Raw genomic sequence first — 6152 nt, 5'->3', positions numbered from 1 at the left:
AATTCTCCTGGCCTACACTTGCCACTGAAGAAGAGTATGATGAAGGAATGGGGGTGATCCTTGACTTTTTGATGTTCTGCCACGGTTATTCTCAGCAGGTGACGTGCCATCGGGCGTACACATCCCTAGTGTCAAACAGCACATCAGAGATGACCGTTAGGAAAAAACAATCTTGGAAGTGTTTGTCCCGAAAAGTGTATTTTTTGTTTTAGTTTTATTAAAAAAAGATATGGATTGCATATTCTGAGGATAAGCAATGCCATTTTATTCACTCAATACTGATAAAACTTTTTCATAATTTGTAAAATTCATCATCATATTAGAGTTTTGGCTGCCAGTGACTGAAGATTACTACCGGGACCTCTACAGAGAATAAAAAAAAACAGTGAAGCCCTTCAGAGGCATGACTGCTACCAGGTGCTGCACATCATCCTTCCTCTTTAAAGCGCAGTTTCCAAAGCCAGTTTTCTGAAAGAAGCCAGATATGTCTCATTAGCAAAGGCAGTAAAGAACTCAGAACCGCTACCTGCACGTTCAGTAAGGATCTCTTCCTCCCTGTATGAACGTATTGAGGGGCCTCCAGGTGGTTTATGCTCTCTGTTAGAAAAACACCCTTCTTCCCCTCACCTTTCCTGGCCCCAGTTTTCAAATTTTTCTAGTCCTCACTGGCCACTCAGACCAGCAACTTTATGGGAACACAAATACCTGTTAGCATTCGGCATTCCATGCCAATATTTAATCCTAAACAATGACCAATAATCTGAACTGGTAGTGTAAATGTAAGACGAAAACAAATTTCTGTTAGGTTCACAACCCTGCTTATAACACCTGAACCTCCAGATTTGACTGGAGAAAGGAGAGTTTCCAAGTCAGGACAGAAGCGAGAGCATCACCTTACCTGATATAACGGGAAGCTGTAGAAAGAATAAGCTCAGCTTTAATAACGAGTGTCAGATGGTAAGAGTGGAGGTGGACAGACGGATTGGTCTTACCGTTATTTCTTTGCAAGTGGGAGTGGGTGGAGTGGGTCTCGGTGATGCTCACTTGAAATTTGACTCAAGCACTTGATGTCTTGCTCGACCGCAATGGTGCAGCGGGGTGAAAGACCAGCATCCTGGCGTTCCTCATCGTGCCGGTGGGATGTAAGTCTCATGGGAAGCCGTAAGGATCTCCTGAACCTGCTTACTTCATGTGAAAGTCGGTGTCAGAAACCAAATTTCTATAAACAAACTCCATGAAACTCTACTTACCTCGTGTTTGAAATGATCCACGTTCCCCACTTCTAGATAATTACCGGAGTTCAGCAGAAGTTTTTCAGCCTGCCCTTTCTCTTTGTGTGTGGGGGGAACAAATGGGCAGAAGCCAATTCTGGAGCAAGCGGTCTCCTTGCGGATAAGGGGAAAGCTACAAGAGGAGAGAGGGAAGGGGGTGACACAAGCGGTCTGTCTTGGAAAGCAAGTCTGCTGCCCCATTTCTTACTGCCCCCAGAGATTTCACGATTTCACACCAAATCTATGCTCCATAACCATTGCTGCAGACTCTCTTTTTTTAAGGTCCTGCCCTTTTCAAATGCTTATTATGTACTTGACGTCTTTCAGTTTTTACAGCCCACTGGAAAGGTCTGTTAAGTGATTTACCGCAAAAGGGAAGAAGGCAGGAGGTTGTTAACCTTCGCCCGGCGCTCCAGTTTTAATGGACTTCAGATGTGATAAGAGGTGAGGCTTGGACACAGACCTACAATGCCTGACCCCAAGCCAAGGCTGGATTCCACCATGGCCCCCGAAAAACAAGCCAAAGTGGCAAAGTGATGATTTGAGCCAAAGGGCAAAACTTTGGCACCATTTAAAGTAATATCAAAACTGTCACTGGCTGCAAAAAAAGATGTTTCCTCCTGAGGCCTTTGGAGTTGATAGGTAACGACCAGAAATGTCGTTGTTCTAACAGGACATCTCGAAACCTTGTGACTACGGATAGTTTTTATGCTCAGGGAAACCTGAAGTCAGAGAATCAGAGAATCACAGAATAGGTCAGGTTGGAAGGGACCTCAGGAGGTCTCTAGTTCTGTCTCCCAAACCTCCAAGGGTTCTGCACAACCTCTTGGGCAACCTGTGCTCCTATTCGTAGAGCTCAGGATGTTGTTGGTCTTCTTTGCTGCCGGGAACACTGTAAACCCCTGTTCAGCTCGCTGTCCACCAAGTGACTCAGGTCCTTTCCAGCAGAGCTGCTCCCCAGCCAGTCGGTCCTAGCTGGTGTGATTGCCAGGGGCTCTTCCTTCCCAGAAACAAAAGAAAAATCTAATTGGACAAGTGGTTCCATTGATTTTTTTTCATTTTCCTATCTGAAAAAATGTGTACGTGTATCAGAAAAAAAATAACAAAAGCCTTCTGTTTGAAAATAATTCCAGCAAGTCTTAACTAGCTTTCCCCTTGCACCGCTCATCCAGGAATCATTGGGTTAATTTGTAATTCCCAGTGTACGGAAATGTATAGATTAGGGGACATGTTCATTAAGCTTACATCAAGTCTTTACATTTGCACTCATCAATTTTGAGGCTAATATGTCATTAGCCTAATTTTCAGATTTCTAGAACATCAGTGTTAGCTGTAGATACTGAGCTCGTCTGGAAACCAAACTGAGCAATGATTGCTTATATGAAGTTCGTACTAAAAGAGAGGAGTTGGGCTTTGTACCATTACAATCGATGGGAGTCAGGATGAGAAGTGAATGCAACAGTCATTGTTGTGAGCAAAAATAAAAAGATTTTTGCTTGAGTCTGATCTTCAGGCCTTGTTAATAATGATGTTGAGGAATCCAAAGCTAATTTTCCTTTCAGTAGTTCTCTCTTTCTGCTGCAATGCTCTCCCAGTTTTTATCCACTAGAAGGCAGAAGTGAGGTTTTATGAGCACATTTACCAAAAAAATTGCACCGCAGGAAGATTTATAGCAAAGTGACTGCCGCTGTTTTCCTATGATTTCATCACCTTCGTTCTACCAAACACCTCTCATTTTCAAGGGTCCCAAAGCCTTCACAAACTTGACCTAACCCAAGCATTGCACGCAGAAATCGTGCTATCTGCAAATGGTGGCTCAGTGGTGGGCTGCGACACTTCTCAGCCTCACAGGACGGGCACGGGAGAATATATTATCTAGCTGAAACTTCAGGGGGAATTTTAAAAGGCAGATTGTAATTAATTGAGTTGGAATTTGGCCAAGGCAGAGACTTTAATACGTCTTCTTTCCTGGCTCTTTTTTTTTTTTTTCAGACTCAGGAGTCGTATAACACCCTTGTCTAGAGCTTATGTCTTTGTCAAATCCATTTCAGTCCCATTCCCATCAGAAAGGTCTGGCCATGGGGCTGGGGCTCAGGTTAGCCCTTAGCCATGGGCGTCCGTGAATATCTTTGGCGTTCTCTCATCCGGGTTCCTTCCCCAGGATCCCTCCTTATTGTCACGTTTTTCCACCGTAGCCGGTCCCAAACCTTGATTTGGCATCCTCGCCTGCTCCTAATTTCTCTGGCATTCTTACACTGCGTAATGCCCGCTGCCTTTGGAGGAACTCCTACATCAGCAGCGGTCAGATCTCTCTTACTTAATGCAGCCACTTCTGGCCTGCAGACTGTTAGTGCTCTCTTTCAGTACATATATGCTTTCATGTTTAAGCTTTCGGCTAAGCACATCTTTTTACTTTTTCCTCCTTTTCCTTAGCACCAATTAAAGTCCCTAAGCATATATAAAAAAATGCTTATTCTTTCCAAGTCAGAAACATTTTCCCTTATTGATAGATTTTAAAACCCAAGATGACTGCAGCAATTTTGTCAATTAGCAAAGAGAATCAACTTTACCTCATTTATCTGACAATTATGCAATGTCATTTGCATAATGTGAAATTTAGATCTTCCATTGTCACATGCTTCAACTCATTTACTATCCTAATGTCCATTTGAAGTACATGATGAAAGCGCTGGTAAATTCATATAGTCCTTTGTTTCGTAGCAGACTTGGTTTGAACCAGTTGCTTAATTTTCTCCCAATTCCTATAGCACTGCGGGAGTTCCCAGCATTTGCACTACCAATGTGCTTATCTGAACGTTGTGTCGTTCTTGCTGCGTTCTGTAACGGCTCCTTCCAAATAAAATGCCTTCATAGCATCAAGGAAAATAACAAGCACTTGTAAACCCCCTTCTTCCTTTTTTTTTCCGTCAACTGTAAAAATCTGCATATCTGATTAATGCAACTTCATCCTGACCTGAAGCCACACCGTTTTTCTCTCACTACTCCCTCTAAAACCAGCTTTGATCTGTTGACTATTACTTTCATCAGAATTTTTCTCTGTACTGACAATAAGCTTTCACCTCCATAATTATTTTGATCAGCAGGATCTCCTTTTGCCAGGACTGGGACAACTATTGCCTTCAGCTAGTCACCTGGTAGTCTCTCTCGCTCCTGCAACTGTTTGTATTTTTGTACGTGCTCCACAACCTTTCTCATTTTAACCGATTCACTCACTGCTCTGGTTGTTCTTATGATCCTGGCGAAATACTGATTCAGCACTGCCTTACAAGTTAACAAGTCTGTTCTTGCAAAGTGTCATTAAATCATTCGTATACGAAGATGTTCACCGTGCCAGTGCTGTGTCTGATCCTTCGTGCTTAATACACAACCGATTTCTACCAACTCACAGTAACCAAATCGTTGCCATCAACAGGTTTTTCTTGGGGGTCTTCAGCAAGTACTGATCTTCTTTAACACGTGAGATATAACGAGACCACTGTACAAGAAAGTATGGCTTAATTCTTGAAAAGATGTCTATTACAGTCACATTTTTTAAAATGGAAGGATCATACTATGCTGGCCTTTCAGATTTCATCCCCATGGCCCCGTTCCCTGAAGTCTGTGAATAATGACAGTCTGGGTGGAAAGAGTACTTAACAATTCAGGGGGCAACTAAGGAATGAAAAAAACCAGCACCAGGACACTCTCCTGTCAGTGTCTGTCTGTTAGTAGTCAAACAGTTAAAAAAAATAGGACCTTTTTTTTTTTTTTTAACCTGGTGTGTATGGGAATGCATTCATTATTTGTACAAATATAGTCAGATCCAGTCTGAAATCTTTATATATACCGAGGTTTAAACATCATGGCAACAAGTTACATAGATTAACTGTCCATTGGGTAAAAAATAAAATCTTTGGCCATTAAAAAAATGTATTTTCTTTCAATGTCATGAAACATCTCCTTACTTTTATACTGTGGAGAAGGCAGGCTGGATCATGACTTTGACTTTACTGTGACTTTTCCTGTTGTTCATTATTATTCACGTCTCTGTTATGGGCAAAAAAATTAGCTCTAACTATTTATGATTTGAGTTTTAAAGTCCTTCTGTGTATTGTTCCTATAAACATGGTTGATTATAAAACCAGATGCACTCAATTACTTCTGTGACAGTAAACCATGTGGTTTCTTTTCATTGTGGGCCAGCTACATCTTTGACCTTAACCATATATAGCTTCTCACCCTTTAACTTTACTAGCTCCCTTCACCTTCTTTCATTTTTATTTTCCCCTCCTCTCTCCCCCTGCCCATAATATTTTCACTTTCAGAGCTCCAAGAACCCCTTCCCTCCTGTGAACCCCTAATTTATTATATCCATGTGTGCCTTGAGTGAAGCTGCTGAGCCCCTGCGGCTCCCGCTGCAACAGAGGCGAAGGTGGTCAGCAACTTGCAGAGCAAGTATTTGGGTTTCTCCGAGCTTAGTACATTTGGTACACTTCCCTTTTTCGCTGTCAGTGTGAAATATAGATGTGACACTTACTGGGACATGTGACGGAAGGGTGTACGGGGGTGTCCTTTCCTGAAAGAAAGAGAAAGGGACCCTCAGAGCTGACTTGCTTAACGTGGATGTTTCATTACGCAGGACCGTGGGCTGCTGATTCTGCCTTCAGGGTCTAGAAAAAAAAGAGCAGGGGAAAAACCCCCCCCACCAACCACCAAAGTTTTTTGTTTTAATTCTTTTTACAGGCCCTTTCTCGGTCGGTTCCGTTGCTATCGCTTTGAAGACTCTTTTACACACCCTTGTGAAAGGAGCGTTTGCGTCTCTGCGAAGGGCGATAAGGACGCGCGAGAGGCGGTGGTCTCACCCCTCCCGCTGACCACACA

The 6152-nt window shown here is 42.8% G+C and overlaps 1 long non-coding RNA gene across 1 annotated transcript; it reads right to left on the bottom strand.

The window, feature by feature from the left end:
* Positions 1-6152, bottom strand: LOC126047165 (uncharacterized). Its single transcript, XR_007508516.1, has 4 exons — positions 6067-6152; positions 5809-5847; positions 993-1404; positions 1-468 (listed from the first exon to the last, which is right to left on the bottom strand). It is a non-coding gene; the product is annotated as an uncharacterized LOC126047165 (long non-coding RNA).

Source organism: Accipiter gentilis, chromosome 17, assembly GCF_929443795.1.
Source record: "Accipiter gentilis chromosome 17, bAccGen1.1, whole genome shotgun sequence".
Lineage (NCBI taxonomy): Eukaryota > Metazoa > Chordata > Aves > Accipitriformes > Accipitridae > Astur > Astur gentilis.
Note: the sequence above shows the minus strand (reverse complement) of the source record. Positions and strands in the feature narration are given on the sequence as shown.